Here is a 17,729-nt window from a genome sequence, read left to right as displayed (position 1 = left end):
GTGGCAAAGGGTCTTTAACATCCATAAAAGATTAAAAAATAAAACACTTGCTAAGGAGGGACACTGGTACCTTCCTAGGTGACTTGTTAGAATCCTATTACTCATCGTGTAGGTTCCTGAAACTATGTACCCTGCTAGCATTAGGAATGGGAAACGAGTCTCCTCACAGATGGTCAAGCAAGTCCTGAGCTAAGAGCCATAGGAAGCCTCCACTCACCCCAGCCAATAATCTTTTTCTGTATCTGTTAACTTAGTCCACACTAAAGTTCCCTGAATTCCCTCTTGAAGTATGAGCAAGTATTCAGTCAGTGATGACTTCGGCTGGCTCCTCCTCTCAGGGTCACTGCATCCTCAAAACGCAGACAAAGATGACCTAAGTTGACACCTCCATCAAACTTCTGGAGATGGAATTCCATCAGAATGGAGATGAGGGCTGGCTGTGGGGGATAACATAGGATTCCCATATCGCCCTTTCAGGGAGACTTGAGGGGGTTTGGGGCAGTACATCTCAAGTGCTGAGCACTGCAATGAGATTTGATGCCCTGCAGGTGCTCAAGAAGGAGAGCTACTTCTCCAGAATGTTCAGGGAGATGATCTGTGGAAGATTGGTTCATAGAATATGTGGTCCTGGGACCTCTTGTAGCACTGAACAAGGACGGGAGAACACATATAACTACAGACTGGGCCAATGTCCAAAGCCTCTGAATGCTTGAAGACTATGATTCCACCTCTGACATTATCCAACCTCAGCATGCTTTCTGAGAGCTTCTGGTGTTGGTTCTACCAGCAAAGGCACACCATATTGTGTCTTTGACAGACGCTTGGTCGTTGTTAAAAAATAGTATCATTCATGTTTGCTACAGTGCTTGGTTTGGGGTCTTCTTGAGCTACAGGGCGAAGACCACTTGCTTCCCCAGCTCTTTGGCATTCCACATGGGTAAGAGACCACTCAGAAAGTGAGTCGATAGCCATAAATGGGAGTATGTGCAAGAAAGGGGACGAACACTCAAGGTTCCTACAGTGAACACAGCGGGTAGAAGGTTCCTTCTGCATGTAATGGTCTGAGATGTGTGACTGCACAGTGAAGGGTTGCAGAGCTGGAGTTCATCTGCCTTGGCCCTGTTGTTGGGCTGGCCCCAAGTGACTGATGCTGAATTATTTTGCTTCTTAGAGCAATAGTTCTCACTCTTCCTACAAGGTGAAATTAAAGGGACAGACACAAGTGGGTATTTTGGAAAGAGCTGTGAAAAGTACACAGCGCCACTAGAATGCAGATATATGATGAACAGCCCAAGTTTAATTGCTGGAGCAGGTTTTTTTTGTGTTTTTTTGTTGTTCTTGTTGTGTTTTTGTGTGTGTGTGTGTGTGGTTTTTTTTGTTTTGTTTTGGTTTTGGTTTTCTGAGACAGGGTTTCTCTGTATTACTTTGGAGCCTGTCCTGGCACTCACTCTGTAGATCAGGCTGGCCTCAAACTCACTGAAATTTGCTTGCCTCTGCTTCTGGAGTGCTGGGATTAAAGGCGTGCTCCACCAACGCCTGGCGTGGAACAGGTTTTCGATTGACTAGAAAACATTGAACAACTTCAAAGATTTTCTGAGCTGCCCTTTGTTCTCTGCTGTTACAAAGTCTGTATATTCTAGGATATGTATTTTCACACTTCCAAGTTTCAGATTCTGGTGTGCTTGTTAAATAGCTTGATGGTTCCCATTCTGAGTTTTTCATTCATCGGGTTCAGGCTGTGCCTGAGAATTAGTGTATCAAAGTCCCCAGATGTTGCTGTTTCTGGTCCTGATGCTGTGTCTGAGAACCAGATTCAGAGTTTGTGTGGATTTTTTGTAGTTTGGTTACTCTAGGATGTCTCAGGGCATAGGGTAGGCAGCATGACGGGTGCTGGGGCCCAGAACTTGAAAGTGATGGTGTCCTGAAGTACTAGAGTCAGTTGGTGACTGCACCCCTGTTCTTCCCATTGGGATAAAGTGCCCCCTACTGGCCAGTCACTCATGGCCATTATCCCTCTGCCCTGATGGGAGCTCAGGCCAGTGACTCAGTGTCAGAAGCATCTTCTGTGGACAATGCTTCAGAAACCGTTTGTTTGCTTAGTGGAAGGTCTAGGAATAGGTTTGCACTGTCCCTGGCTGCTTCGGCAGGACCCGTTCTTCCTCATGACTAAGCACTGTGTTGGGGACTTTCTCAAAGGTGCAGGTGTGACCCCAGGAGACCCAGCCCTTACCCATGGGTTTTCTGCACCACACTTCCTTAACTCCTCTTTTTTCCTAACCGTTGACCTTGGCCTGCAGAGTCCATTCGTAGCACAGAATCAGGCTAAGACAACTTATAGTCACCCCTCCCGCCTTTGCTGTCCAGTCAGGTTCCTTCCCTGCTTCACCACAAGCTGACCAAGCTCTCTTTATAACCTTCTTGCCCCTGGCCTGCACGCTTCTACCCAACTCAGTTACCTGCAGGCCTGGATCCAGTCTCCTGCTGCTACAAGCGGCTTGAATTAAACCTATCTTACCACGTATGAATTAAACCTATCTTACCACGTATAAGTGCTTGATGACAGGTCTTGAAAACGATCTTAAAATGGAATGACTAGCTGGGCGGTGGCGGCGCACGCCTTTAATCCCAGCACTCGGGAGGCAGAGGCAGGTGGATCTCTGTGAGTTCGAGGCCAGGCTGGACCGACAGCCTCCGAAACAATACAGAGAAACCCTGTCTTGTAAAACCAAAAAAAAAAAAAAAAAAAAAAAAAAAAAAGGAATGACTTGTGAACCTCTCCTGTGAGTTTTGAATGTTCGAGATTTCGAGATGACAAGGAATCTACTCAATGCATACGCCCCAAAAAGCAACCTTTTGCCAAGTTTCAAGTCCGCAGGCCCTGCAACCTGGGAAGGGACTATGTGAACTTCACTGTTGGCCCACTTAGCCCCTTCCTTCGATGTATGGAAGCTCCCAACTCTTCCCCATCTAATGAAGTCCAGGCTCTTATAGCTGCCCAGTGAGGTGGGATCTGGTTCCAGAGAAGGAGAGTGGTCAAGGAACCAGGCCATCCTGAGTTGCTCGGAGGGGGCATGGTAACCTAGGCATGAGCTATAAAACCTAGCTTTAAGCACATTGCTCTCTCTGTGAAGCCATATAGACTCGCTATTTTTCCCTCCATCCTTCCTTCCCAGAGCCTCCTGGGCTAAACAGGCCTATGTGCTGCAGTGATGATGGCGGCGGCTCTCTGATGCCTGGGTACCGGGTGTGCGCGCGTGTGTGAGTGTGTGTGCGCGCGCCGTTTTCTCCAGAGTGACTGGTTTGTGCTGTCATCAGCCGTTGTTTTGGTAAATGGCGAGTTAAACAGATATATCCAAGCGTAAAATCTAAAAAATGTTCCCTCTGGGCGCCCGGGGGGGTGTTGTTTGAAACCAACTACATATCAATTGAGCGGCGGCGAGCGGATCCGATGATAAATTCCAGTCCGCAGACGCCTTATAAATTACATTTTTTTGTTCGCGATCTTGCCTCATCTCAGCTCCCCAGAGGCCCTTAGACTGAGAACTATGATTGTGTTGGAGGAGCGTTTGCTCAGCTTGAGCGAGGCCATTAGCATTGCATGTGCCAGGCCGTCCCTGTGCTCCCCCAACTCCCCCGCCCCCACCCGCCCCTTTAACAAAATACAATATGTGCCTGGTAATTTTTCTGTTCATTATCTCATTGTTTTCTGTAAGTACAAGGTTAGATTGAATTACTGCGGGCTCCGCTGTCTATTTGTAATTCTCCTTCCATGCCGAGCTGCTAATGAATGGGCAATTTAGTCAATTCTTTGTAACGGCTTCTTCTGTGCGTCAGCCACTTAATTACTCTAAGCCTTTCTCACTGCTGCTTTATTGCATGGAAAGTCGGGGCTGCTTGGAGAGCTTGGCACGGGATCTCCAGCTTCCAAAAGGGAAGAAAAAAAAGGAAAAATTGTTGGAGACAACCAGGATTCTGCGTCCTAGGCGCCTGCTGCAGCCTGTGGTCTCAGCCAGCTCAGGCCCAATAGCACTCCTGGTTTTTCTCCATCCTTGTTGACACAGTGGCTTAATTCTGGCCTTTGCAGTCAGAGTTCCTATCCTGGAAGCAGGAAGGAGTGAGCTTCTGCTCATAGAACAGGGTTCAAGGGGATGTGCTGGTATTTAGAAAATTCTTTATATTCTTTGTATCAACCTGGCTATTTTGCTATGTATGTATGCCACTGTGGCTGTCCCCAGCTACATGTAGCCAGTGGTCCTGTCCCATGACTTCAGGACTGCCTCTTTCTCTGTGCACAGAGCACCTCACCCTTATGACATAGAGAAGAGGACACATATTTATAAGCTTCCCTGGGCAAAGGGGACATCAAGTCTTGGCAGCGAGGGACTTGCCTGGCTGGAAGAACAGGGGTTATTGCTTGCCTGGGATACCCAAGATCCTGGTCTTCTCTCCAACCCACCCTACTGCTAAGGGGGTACATCTGAATACTGCCCTGTACTGGATGGAAGTGTTTTATGATGGAAACAAGAGAAGGGTGTCCTCCGAGGACTGGAATAACTCCGGAAAAGGAATGAATCCTCTGGCAGTTTTTTTTTGAGGGGGCGGGCGAGAGTCTGAAAAATTACAAAGAACTAGGACTTACGAAATAGAACACCAGTCTACCTAGAGGCTCTGCCTGAATGTTTCTCTGTAACCCTGAATTGCAGCACACATACACTTTCTTGCTCCAATGGGGACACATTTGAAAGTGGAGCATCATGCTCAAGCCATGTGACTAAACTGGTCACCAGTCCAGGAAGTAAAGGAGGTGTAAAAGCTGTGGCCACTGCTTACCCATCTACAGCAATACTGGGAGAAGGCATTGCCAATGAAACTCCTGGGCTTGTAAGTTTTCCAGTCTGCCTCAGAGTGCAGGGGAACCCAGACAGCTATAGGAATCTCAGGCGGTGTCTGGAAAGTGATGGCCTCCATACTGCTGACTGAATCATGGCTTCTAATAGAGACATAAGGATGAGAAGTGGGATTTGCTGGTATTTCCAGCTGGATGCTGTAGCAGAGGAGGGTGCAGCCTCCGCTGACATCTGATTTCCCAGACGGGCTCCCCTGCCTGGAAAGCTTCTGCTACCCCTTGGGTCTGGCTGACCTCTACCCTTCCTTTGGACATCAGTTTAAGTTGCTTCCTGCAAACTTCCCTGATCTCAGGGATAGCTAACATCAGATCCTTCTGTTGATCTAGCTCATGACACCTGGATTTCTTCTTATGTCATGCACCACTGTTGCAATTCAAGTGTGTGGGTAATTGTGTACTTGTGTTGGCTGCTCTTCCTCTTCCCCTACCCACTCTGACCTATAGTTCCAACAATAGCAGGCCACTCCTAAATAGCACTGTCTACTCACAGGGCACTGTTCTAAGTGAAATGTCTCAACAGTCTGTGCCAGGTGTACTGAGGTCTAGGAACAGTGCTGGGTTGTGCTAGTCGTTTTAAACCCTCCTCCAAACACTGCACCCCACACAGTCTGTAACGCTTCCTGTCACATAGCTCTCAATTCCTCCACAGTACCAACTGTGTCCTCTCCCAGACTATAGAGCTATGAAATTTAGTGGGCGGGCAGGAAGAAGAGGAAGGAAAGGGGTGGGGGAAGGAGCTCATAGGAGCTCATAGGAACTGAGTTGGGGATGGGGAATCTGCAATGTTCTTAAGGCCAAGGTTCTCTCACTCCAGCTCAGAGCCCAGAGGGGAGGCCTGGTCTCCTTCATTCATCTTCCAGGCAGAATGCAGCACTTGTGTTCAGTCCTTCCGGAGAGACCCAAGTGAGAAGTATATATCATGGTTTTTAATGACTATTTTTGGACTCTAGCTTAAAGAAACAACTCTGAATCCAGATTGTGTATTTTGAATTCTTCACAGTGTCATTGCAATAGAAGGAAATGTCTTCCGGAATAGCGGTCAGCCTGAGATGGAGCTTTGCCTGCAACCTGCTAACCGCTATTAGTTTCTTCACAGCAAGGATTACTTGGGGCTGCACATCTGTGTACACTGATGTCTGAGGGCAAGACTTCTGTTTTGCTCATCCCTGGTCCTCTAAATTTAAGGGAATTACATATGCTAGCCCTTGATAACCACCTGCAGGAAGAAAAGCCATGTGGTTGAAATCTTGCTATGTAGTCAGGCGACTCAAAACTAATGTCACTCTTGTGTCTGCCTCTTACATGATGGGTTTACAGGCCTGTACCCCCATGCCCACTCTGCCTAGGTTCCTACAAGATGCACAATCGTCTGTCCCCTCTCTGCAAAAGTCACTGCAAAACCACAAAGGAGAACTTGGGTTGAGAAAAGGCCTCCTTGTTTTATAGCATCACTTCCAACAGGGCAACTTTCAAAGATCATCCTCCTTCAGATGTGACAGGGAGAAGAAACTCACCGGTCAATTGTTGTGCAAAGAGTCACAGTCCTGGTCTTGGATAAGAGGATTCTTCCTATAGTAAGTCCCTCCCCCCACGTCATTCCTCCTCTCAGGTTTAGAGCCTGGACAAATGACCTGAGCCAGTTGGTGATGGATGGTCCAGCTCATGTCCTACAAAGCCAAAGCCTGGCTCTGGGAGGCCATGTCCTCGAGAGATCCCAAGCTGGCTAGGAACGTCAAGCACTCTACACCTCTTTGGAGCCCCATACCTAAAGTTCTCTCCAGCTACTGTGATCTAGGAAGTGATAGTGAGAGGGCTGCCATTTACTGATGTACCTCTCAGGATGGTGATGTCCTGTAATGAATCCCATGTGGCCACAAGTCTATTAACTTCTTCTCACTGCCTCTACTCTCAGGGCCTGGCTGTCTGCTTGGGGCATTTGGTGCTGAGTGAGGTAGTGTTGACTTGCAGGGACTTTTCTCAGCAGCTCCTGGCATCACCCAACTCCCTGGACCAGTGGTTATCAACCCATGGGTTGTTACCATTGGAAAGCATACATATCCAATGGTCTTAGCAACCCCAAACCATAAATGTATTTTTTGTTGCTACTTCATAGCTGTAATTTTGCTACTGAATGGTATCTCAGTTCCTAAGGCCATAGGAAGTATGGTTTCCCATGGTCACAACCCACAGGTTGAGAACAACTGGGTCTGGACAGTGCTTCTGAGAAATTCAGGGAGCCTCCACACTTGGCCTTTCAGCTTTCAGAGAAAGTAACACTTCTGAAGAGTCTAGAATCAGCCAGTCCTGTGTTGTTGGGCCATCTAATTCTCACATGATGTTCTGGGGTTAAATGGTGACCCTTATTTCCCCAACTGATGCTCAGGGACGCTAAATAACTTTGCTAAGGTCAAATGCTCCTATGTCATTGAACCCCTAAAACAAAACAAACAAACAAAAAACAAAACAACTAAGATTATAACAGTTAAGGCAAGGGAGTGTGGATGGCTACAAGCATTTTGTCCCTCCATGTGCTTTGTTTGACAAGTGCAATTGGAGAGCTGGCTGCCAGTCACTCATATTGTACAAGGAATTAGACAAAAATATTTCTATCCTGACAGCTCCCTAGGATCCACCATCCCAGTAGAAATTGGGGTGGGGATTGCATTCGTTTATAGGATTGTGTGAGGAGTTAGCCAGAAAGATCTCCTCCCTGATAGATGTCTAGGACACAGGAGCCCATAAAAGCTTTTAATGAATGGAAGACAACTGATGAGGGGATTATTGGAGCTGCGGGACAATCAGGTGAGGAATGAAGATGCTGTAGTCAGGCTTGGACTGGTGGGTAGGACACATTATAACAGAACAAAGTCTGAGGAGATCAAGGCAGCCACCAGGTCCTGTCATGGCTGACGATGAGTTAAGAGCACAAGTGGAAGCCCCCTGGGCTGCTATAACCATCATGGGGAAAGCTCGTGTAAGGACACCTGTGGGAGCTAAGGATGTGTTTCTAAGGATGCCACACTGAACTTGAGAATCAAATGGTAGAAACGAGGCAAGACAGGAAGATCAAGAAAAAGAGCCACTCAGAGGGAACAGTGCATGATGACACCCTGAAGGGGAGAGAAGTTTACAAGATCAAAAGTGTGTTCAGAGGCAGGGGAGGTACAGCATGGGACAGAGAAGGGGAGACAAAGAAGGTGAGCTGGGGAGGCAAAAAAAAAAAAATGGCTCAATGATGTCATTCCTCCAGGCCTGTAAGACGCACCCTCATTCACATACCCAGCCATGTATGTGCATACACATGGAGTAACACACAGATACAAACAAACACAGATATGAATATACATACATAATTGTGTCACAACACACTGCCATCTGAACTTAACACACTCAAATGCCTCTGCACATGCAAATGCACAGTCACTCCCATATATCAAACACATTGACATTTGTAAAACAGTCAGGTACATTAATGCAATTACCTGTACACATGTACTTAACAATCACATGTGTACTTATACGTGCATGTAAATTTGTGTGGACATACATATATACATAAAAGCACACGTGCAGTTCTCCTCCAACATGTTATCGACACTTGAAAACCCCTGCACATCTGCACAGGCAGAAATGCATGTGTACTTACGTGTCTATTCACGATACACAACATCACAGACACACATTCTCTACACATGTGCCTTGTTTCATAAACACACAATACATGTATGCACGTCTACCTAGTGACATATGACTTTGTGTGTGTGTGTATGCTGTATAAAATCTATAACGATCCCTGCTTAGACAAGCTCCTGGCCACAGATAAACTTCTCTCCTGGTTGGTTATAATCTTTCATTGGAACTGACACATTGATAGCCCCAGTTTCTCTAGGAAGTGACCTTCATGCTGGCTATTGATTTCCAGTGGCTATCAGGCGCCTGCCACTGGAGTGACAGGCTCGGTCGGAGGTCAGCCCTTAAATAAAGTTCCTGGATTACCAAGCACCAGCTACACCAATGAAAATGGAAATTGGCAGCCCTGGCTCATTTTTATGGGATGGACTCCTTCTGATGGGATTTCAGCCATGTGTGGCCCTTCTGTTCCTACATCACAGGCCAAGTGCCATGTGTGCCCAAGGGTGCCTGTTCTGTGGAGGATCTTGCTTGAAGGTTGTTGGGGGTTGATGTGTGGTGACTGCTAGGGCCTAATGCTCTTGCAAAGTCTTGCATTCTGTGACAGACAACAGTGTGGATCCCACATTCCATGAGTGACTTAATTTGCAGTCTTGGGCAGGTGGTGTCAACTTGCTGGGCCTCAGCTATTTTCCCCTGTCCACACCCCATCTGCTATCAGTGTCTTTTGCCATTTCACAAGGGCGTGGCTCCACGTAAGGAGCTGACAGTATTGGGTGTGTGCTGAGTTGTGTACAGTTTGTAGGAGAAAGTGGGGTATTGTATTTTAACATCAACATTACCAACCACAAGACATCACTTAATTAAACCTTTTGCTAATTAAGTCCCTGGGGTTGTGGCAGCATTCAGGGGTCACTGGGCAAGCAGAGGCATGGTGGGGTAGAGGCTAAAGAAATGTTCTGGATTTCAAATCATTACGTTTTACTTCTGCCTTGCCTGCTTTTCAAGGCCTATGACAGCCTGAACTTCTCCTCAGACAACAATCAAATGTAACAGATAAAACTTAGCATGGTTGGACAGGCCTTTAGTTTCCCCAATTGAGGAGGCCAGGTCAAGAGAAACTCAACTTAAAATCCATATGAGGCTACCCAGTGAGATGAGCTCACACACACACACACACACACACACACACACACACACACACACACACACACCAACAAAACAAAACAAAACAAAAAAAATGAAAAAGAGAAACCTAACAGCAAAACACATCCAGAGATGCTTCAGACTCAATCAGCATCTGCACCTTCTCAGAGTGCAGTTCCTTCTATCCTCTCCATCTGTGTAAATGCCACCTCTGGTCTCACCTTAGGCAAGCCAGCCTCTTCTGCAGTGCCAGACCCCACTCCACACGATCCAGGAAGCCACTGAGTGTTTGCGTCCACTGGGTATCACACAGCACATCTGACCTTACATCTGAACACGGCATGAATAATTGCCACTCAAACATGAGTTTACAATAGCAACAAGCAAACCTTGGCTTAGGGAAAGCAGAAAAGCCGTCAGCCCCCAGTCTTCTAGCATTGTTTGGTAGTAATAGATGCCCCTTTTTTTGGTCTCTATGCTTCTTTCTGCTTTATGTATTTCTCCAGGACAGGGGTTGTTAGCTGAGGCATGTGTATCCTGAAGGAAAGACAAGCAGAAACTAGGATGTTTGATAAAATCAGGAAAGCAAGATTTGCTGGTGGATGACGAAGGTCAGAGAAGCTGTCTGTGCTGAAGGGATAAAGCCCAGCAGCATGGCTGGATACCCCAGGCTAGACCTTGGCTACAACTTGCACCTGTAGTGAGACCAGCAAGGTCATGACATGCTAGACAGCAAGTGGGCCATGCAATTTTGGACAGTTTCACCAGCTGATATATAAAACCGTTTACTGCTCCCTCTAGAATCCACATGACAGATCCATCTAGAGACAGGTTCTCTTGGGACCAGCTTGTTTTATAGAATATGAAAGATGTTCAGAAATTAGCCACTCATTTCTAAAGAGGACCTGGGGTAACTTATAGTTAAGGATACATGGGCAGTTGTTAAAATAGCAATAGCAATTATGTTTCTATTTTTTTTTGTTGCTGTTGTTAATTCCAACATTTCATTTCTTATAGAGACTCAATCTCCTAGTTTGTATGAACTGGGAAATACTGTGCCCCTAAAGTCCTCTATCAACCTGGTAAGTGACAGAAATCTTAGAGAATGATGTTTTTATGCATTTCTCTGCCTGGGGATCTTCTTAAACAGCCAAAGGAGAGGAACCAAGCTCCTCCCGCTTTCCTGGGTCCTGTGGTTCAGTTATGGTAGAAAAGGGAAGGGTTTGCTCCAGGGTATGGAGAGGGGAGCCCTAGGGAAGACAGGGATAGAGAAGCATGTGTGGGGTAGTAGAAACAATAGCAAGACATGATTCAAACATCCTTGGTTCCACTCCAAGTATGCAGTCAGAAAACAGAGGGGCTAAGCAGCTGGCCTGGCCAAACCCTTGAAAGGTGAACCGGACACAAAGTCAGGACAAATCCAGCACCAAAGTCTGGAAAAACTCATCTTTCAAACCCAGTCAATTTGCTGCTGAGCAGCCTCAAGCCAATCACATCCCTTCCGGAACCATGGATTCTCTATCGCAGAGGTCAGGAATTCCCATGGTCTCTCTATACAGCTCAATAATGTCTGATGCTTGGGAACATCCAGGTCGGTCATGGTCATATCTTAGCTACCCACTGCCAGATTCATGTCACAAATAGGGACAGCTAGCAGTTCCCAAAGACAGTGATTTTGTTCCTTTCCCCTGGGAACAATTCAGTGGTGTCTGGAATGATTTTTGGTTGTTACATAGGGGACAGAGTGAACCTGTCGATATGGAAGGTGGAAGTCAAGGATGCTGCTAAAGACGTGCATGGGGCAGCTCCGAGGCAGAGTCACCTGACCCCGCACGGCAGTGATGACCAAGGCAGGGGCCCTCCTATAAGAGATGCTGTCCCTCTGTCTCCTCTCTGTGCTCAGTAAACAGCCCTGAAAACTGTTCATTTCTCCAACAGAGCAGACTCAAGCTGCATAGGGAGAGGCTGCCTGCCTCCCCTCACCCTGAGGCCGTTCAGCCAGATGGCAGAGGGGTCAGCAGCAACCAAACATCTAATGACGTGTGACAAGTGTGGCCAGACAGCAGGCCCAGGCTGGGCCTCTTGGAGGCCACTCATTGGGCAAGGGGGACTCATAAATAACAACATAGTGACAGCCGGACTCTCGCTCAGTGGGAGAAATGAAGCCCCATCACCCTGGCTCCTGGGCAGGGCTTCATGGGGCAGACTCCATCCAGCAGGAGGGCAGGAGGACAGCCAGGAAGAGAGGCTGAGCACCCCATGCCAGACTTAAGGGGCTTGTCCCTAGAGCAGCTCTCCTGACGGTGACTTTGCTACATGACTCTCTCCTTATAGATTTCTGACTCAGCACAGCTGGGCCTCCAGACTACCCCTCAGTCACTATTTACCCAAAGTGGCAAAGTGATGAGGTAGGGAGCTTGCTGGTCTCTGGCATGAGTCTCAAGCAGTTCAATTTGCTAGAGGCTATGGAACCTCCATCTCCTCATCTGTTAAATGGGGGCATCAGAGCAGCAGATATGCTAATTTATGGAAAATTATGTACAAAGCAACAAATTAATGGAAGGGATGATAATGATTATGATTATTCAATCATTCGGGAGAAAATAATTTATATTTGAAAAAATGTACCTTCTAATGCTCTAAAAATATTAATCAGTTTTAAAGTTTTTAGGCAGCTCCAAATAGGCTTTTTGCAATAACAATCGTAATAATGATGCCTATATTAAATAGCACTTTTATTTTCACATTTGTTTTCTCCAAGCCTCATGTGGCTTAAAATGGGACCTGCTTGCAGTGATGCGTGTTCTTCGAAAACAAAAGTGGGAAGGCTGAGCTGCACGCACAGACAGACTTTGTTGCTGATTGGAGTGCCCTTCAGAAGGTACCTGGGGCCCCAGGTGAGGCTAGTGCCTTAACGCACAGCATTGGGCTCTCAGTTCTGTCATTTGCAAAACCGACATAATGATTTCTTCCTGACCTCCTCGGGACTGCTGTGTCAGGGAGCCCAGGCACCTGGAAGTCGTGTAGTAATGGAAACATCGCCCAACAAGGGAGTCAGTACCATGATCATTAACGTCGTCGTTGCTATTCATTGTTATTCATAACGATGCTTGCGATGAAGCGTCTCCAAAGGACCGCTGCGCGAACTGGCTTTGCAAAGTTTTACAGAAATGCATCAGATGAAGAACCCAACCCCCCTGGACATCCGCCCACCCCTCCCCCAATCGAAGCTTGCTTCTGCAGATCTTCGGGCTCTCCTTTTATTTCAGGCCTCCCCACCCCCAAAGCAGGCCTTGCACGTCTTCCGTAGAAATGGCTCCTGTGGCTCAAGACCTCGGATGCCAGTTTTCAGCCAGGAGCACAGTTTTGCAGAGAGGGTTATAAATCAAAACCTGGGTCCTAATGAAACATCTGACAGGACGCTAACTGTAACAGAACGCACCCGGGCGCCACTTTCGGGAAATGAGAGGCAGGAGCAGGGTTCGAGGGGTCCGATGGAGCGAGGGGGCCAGCTCAGCCCCCCCTTCTTCCCTTTGTTTCATCCTGTCTTCCCCGCCCCCTTCCTTTATCATCCCTACAGAATCCCTGAGTGCCGCTGTCCTCTGTAGCTGCCCTCGGAATCAGCCTAGTGGTTGCTAAGCTGCAGACCCTGGTGGTTTCTAAGCCAAACTCCTGCCTAGCTCTCCACCTAGGAGTCCTGTCATGATGAATGACATCTGGGGCGGGGGACGGGGCTTGCACAGAGACTGGTGAAGGCAAAATTCTGGGTTCAGAGAGGACCTTTCAAGTCCTGGCCCGTGTCTGGCCATGTTGGGCCTGGATTTGCAAAGTGAGGACAGCAACCATTGCTCCCACGCAAGGGGGTGTGGAAGATGTAGCTCACCAAGTAGCCGTGAGAGTCCAAAGGGACCGAGGACCAGGCAACCTGAGCTGCTAAAGGACCTTCCTCTCTGCCCTCCCGAATGGGCTTTCTAGTCAGTCCGGTTTCACTCAGTGCCGTAGGTACTTCCGGTTTGATGTCAGTGAGCTCTTTACCACTTCAGTCATTAACTTGGCCTTAGCAAGTCACCTGTGCTGAAGTGTGCCTCATCTGACACCGCTACCTGTATGGATGGCACTCTCCTTAGCTCACCTCATGGGAGAGCAAGCACCACCCACCTCTGCACCACCCGAGGCAGAGGTCCTAGTAGGAACTCAGACCCTGAGTGGATCTCCAGGCCACTGACTGGGGAGTCCTACGTTACCCCAGAGCTCTCCCAGGAGACCCAGCTCAGTCAGACCTGCAGTTTTGCTGTTCTGTCACTCAGCTGCCCCAGAACAGAGATACCGTTCTTCCCAGCTAGGCAGCAAGTCTCCTGAGGAAGAAGCCACGCCCGAATTCTCCGAAGGACCTTGCTCCATCAGCTTCACAGTTCTGTTACCTTTTGTCTTTCTACCAACAAAGGCTTATTTTTTGTTTGTTTTGAGATAGTGTCTCACCACGTAGCCCAGGCTGACCTCTAACTTATGATCTCCTGCTGTAACCTCCCCAGTATGGAGACTGCAGGTGAGAGCCACCGTGCTTGTGCGTGGCTAACAATAAGGGTTCTCTCTGAGAGGCCTATTAAATGTTCACAGAAGGCCAGCCGTTGGTCTGTTCTCGGCCCCTTCTGCTCATACTCCATTGGCCAGAGCAGGTCACAGGGTCAGCACAGGCTGGGTTTAAAAACCCTTTCATTTAAGGTGAACTCACCGGGCAAGGGTCTGTCTTGGTTAGCCCAAGGAAGCTCGAGGTGATCCAAGTCCCTGTCCCCTGTCTCCCTTATGCATGTGTGCAGGTCCCCAGCAGGTGGAGGAAGCTGTCTCCATATGACCTGAAGTCGCTGCTGACTCTCAGAAGCTCATCTTGCAGCTCATATTCCTGGGATCTTTTTTTCCCCCACCTGTTCTGACTTTTGTTAGCAGAACATGAATTTCTCGCTGTCTTTCAGAGTCTTTATTCACCAAACAGAAAGAAGAAAGTTTTCACAGCACAGCTGGGTCCTTAGCCAGGGGCCGGGCAGTGGGGAGAATTGGAGGCTGGGCAGAGGGGCAGAGGCGGGAAGAGTCAGCCGCCAGGAAGAGCAAGCTGATGAAGTCCCCGAGGTGACTTGCAAATCTGCTGAAATCCTGAACGAGCTTTGATTTAACCCAAGCTTGAAACGGCTTTTATTTACTGTCTATTGTGGAATAAATGACATCTCATAAACAGGCTTTATCCATTACCCAGAATGGAGAGCTCCGTGTTAGGGACATTTTACCCTCTTGATATCAAAGGAGGTATGCCTGGGTGTGTTATCACAAATAGAAAAATCAATGCCAAGGCACACACAGCTGAAATTTCATTTTCATCCAACAATATTTTCCAAGGGGGATAAAAAGACAGCTGCTCATAAAAATGACCCCAGACCAAGGCTGGGCTGCCACAAACTGCATGAATGGGTCTAGCTCTGCTCTTTTCTGAAGCCACCCAGGGCCAGCCCCAAACGGCCTCCCAGATACTCAACCAGGCCTGACCAAATGTTGCCCATGTACCCAGAGGCTGCCTCTCTGTTCCTAGGTCCCCACCCCAACCATACTTAGACACAAGCTTCATAGAAAATACCAGAACTATCAAAAGGCCTACCTTAAGAGAAGGGTGTTTGAGTCTCCCACGTATTGAGTGAAAATGAAAGACCCCCATGGAGCAGAGAATGGTGTGCAAATTCCAAGGGAAGGCCTGGTCCCTGCTTCTACTGAGTTGAAGCCACATCTCTCTACATCAGTCCTCAGAAAAAGGGAGGAAATAAATACTCTTAATTCTTCATAAAAATTTTCTTGTCTTCAGCCCACAGGACTCCATCACACGGCATAACCATGTATGGGGTGGTTTCCTGGTTTGCGGTGTTATTTCCCCCTGAGGCTGTGAGCTCAGTGGAGCTTCAGACCAGCCCTGATGCTCTATTTATATTTCCAGCGCTGAGCACAGCACTCGGTAAATAACAGCTGCGCAAAAAGTGCATGTTGACTTCAAGAGATAGACAGTCCAGGGCGGCCAGAGTCGGGGGGATAAAAAGACTGACTGGATGCTCGAGCTGATGATGGCCATATATGGGCCAGCATCTGACACCCTCCCCGAACATGGGTTCCTGAAAATAATTCTGGGAGAGAGCCTAGTAATAACAAGGGGTGCAGTCTGACCATCATCCCAGAGGCAGCGCCAGTGACTGTTTCTTTCACTAGGTGACTAAGAAGAATCTGGTGTGTCGAGTATAAAGATTCAGGCATTATGCTGGCCTGCCCCTGTCACCTGGCAGAATGCAGTCAGGCAGTACCCTGGTCAGCCCAGGGTTCCAAGATTGCTGAAGTCTTCAAGCAGGTGCAAAGGACCCCTTTAAAAGAAAGACCCCGCCCACTTACGCTCTCTTTTCCAGCTCTTTCCCTGCTCATCTCTCATTCTCTTTCCAGCTGTTCCCCTGGGGCAGACAGGACTTTTCCTGTCTCCCTCTTCTCTTCTGTCCTCCCTATCTCTGTGTCTCTTTACCTCTCTTCTCTTTCCTTCCCCCTCTTCCCTTTCTAATAAAAATTCTCACTAAGCTCTGTCTGCCTGGCATGTTTGTCCCCAGCCTCTGTCATCCTCGCCTGCCATGGAATCCGCCATGGTCCCCCCAACTCAAGGTCCCCCTAAAGCTTTATCATAACATCGTGGAGACAGGGAGAGCATCTGCATGGTTCAGATGGTATTTTTGCTGTTCTAAAGGAGGAGGGCTCTTGTTTTCTTTACTGCTTTGGCTCAGTCGAAGGCACTGAGAATCAGAACTGAGAAAGGCATTTGGGGAAGAAGAGTCCCTGCGTGGTGTCCCCTGCTCCCATAGAGACGTGGGCTGTCTGTTCTTTCCCGAGTGTTTCATAAGGGACTGAGAGAACAAATGAAGCCAATACCACCACCGCCACAGCCGCCCGAAACCAGCGGCAGTATTTAAATAAGGCTTCAGTGGGAAGGCAGAGTCTCCTTGGACTTGGTCTATGATGTAGTTATCAGGAGGAGAAATTCGCAGAACCCATTACCTGTCGCTCTTTCCCCCAGGAAATCCCTTGTTTGTGGAATGTGAGTCTCTGAAGCTTTCGCATAGCACGCTTTCTCTCCGGGTTGTCCTGGGCAAACATCTGTCTCGCTGTGTGTTTATAAGAAGAGGCATTTGTGCCGTTGATTGTTTAGAGGTTTGTGCAGAGCGCATGTGCTCTTTCTCTCAGCCTTGCCCCACACTCCTCCCCCGCCACTGTCCACGCTCTGTGCAAGCAGCCCCCACTGTTCACCGTGGCCCTTTTAACACTGGAGTCTATCAGTGGCCCGAGGGCAGGGGATGTCTGTAGGGAGAGATCATGTACCCTTGGGATATGGTCAGTGCTGCGGGTATGTGACTAGAGGTCTAGTCCACGACCTGCCTGCTCCTCTTGGCATGGTATGTCTTCACTATGTTCTTATCATTATTATTTATGCCACAGGAAATTTTCAGACATTTCCTGTGCAGAATGCTGAATTGGGCAGGTGAACTGTTGGCGAGGTCCGGCCTTGTCCAGGAGTTTAGGAACTTAGGGAAGAGGCAGAATCAGCAACATTCCTCATTTTGTCTTCATCCACATGGGGCATAGGCGAGGCAGGGAACTGGCTACTGGCATCTTAACCAAATAGGAAGTCCCATCTGAGTCCTTGGATAGTTCAACCTATATTTGGACCAAAATTTTCAAGCATTTGCTTTTGAAAAAGAATGTGACAGAAGTTGTCCTTCTATCATCCCAGGTCCTCTCCCTGCATCTCTGACCTGGACACCGAGGAGGGTCATCAGAGTGGACCCATTATAAGCTAAAACTCAACAAAATGCCTAGGGGCAGAGGGAAGGTTATTGTCATTCCAAGTGATGTCAGCAACACATGAGAAAATCCTGTCATTAAGTACTTAGTAGGACCCTAAGAGAGATATGCATGGTAACCCAGAGAAGGGGAACAGGACAGGACAGAATCTTCTGAGGGGATTGGGAGCAGTGGGGAG

At 48.0% G+C, this 17,729-nt stretch overlaps 1 long non-coding RNA gene across 1 annotated transcript; it reads left to right on the top strand.

Moving 5' to 3' along the window:
* Positions 1-10,697: 10,697 nt before the first annotated feature.
* Positions 10,698-14,646, top strand: LOC121138814. Its single transcript, XR_005875671.1, has 2 exons — positions 10,698-10,764; positions 12,444-14,646. It is a non-coding gene; the product is annotated as an uncharacterized LOC121138814 (long non-coding RNA).
* The last annotated feature ends 3,083 nt before the right edge of the window (positions 14,647-17,729 follow it).

Source organism: Mesocricetus auratus, unplaced genomic scaffold, assembly GCF_017639785.1.
Source record: "Mesocricetus auratus isolate SY011 unplaced genomic scaffold, BCM_Maur_2.0 Super-Scaffold_6730, whole genome shotgun sequence".
In the NCBI taxonomy this organism is placed as follows: Eukaryota; Metazoa; Chordata; class Mammalia; order Rodentia; family Cricetidae; genus Mesocricetus; species Mesocricetus auratus.
This window is presented reverse-complemented; position numbering and strand designations above follow the sequence as displayed.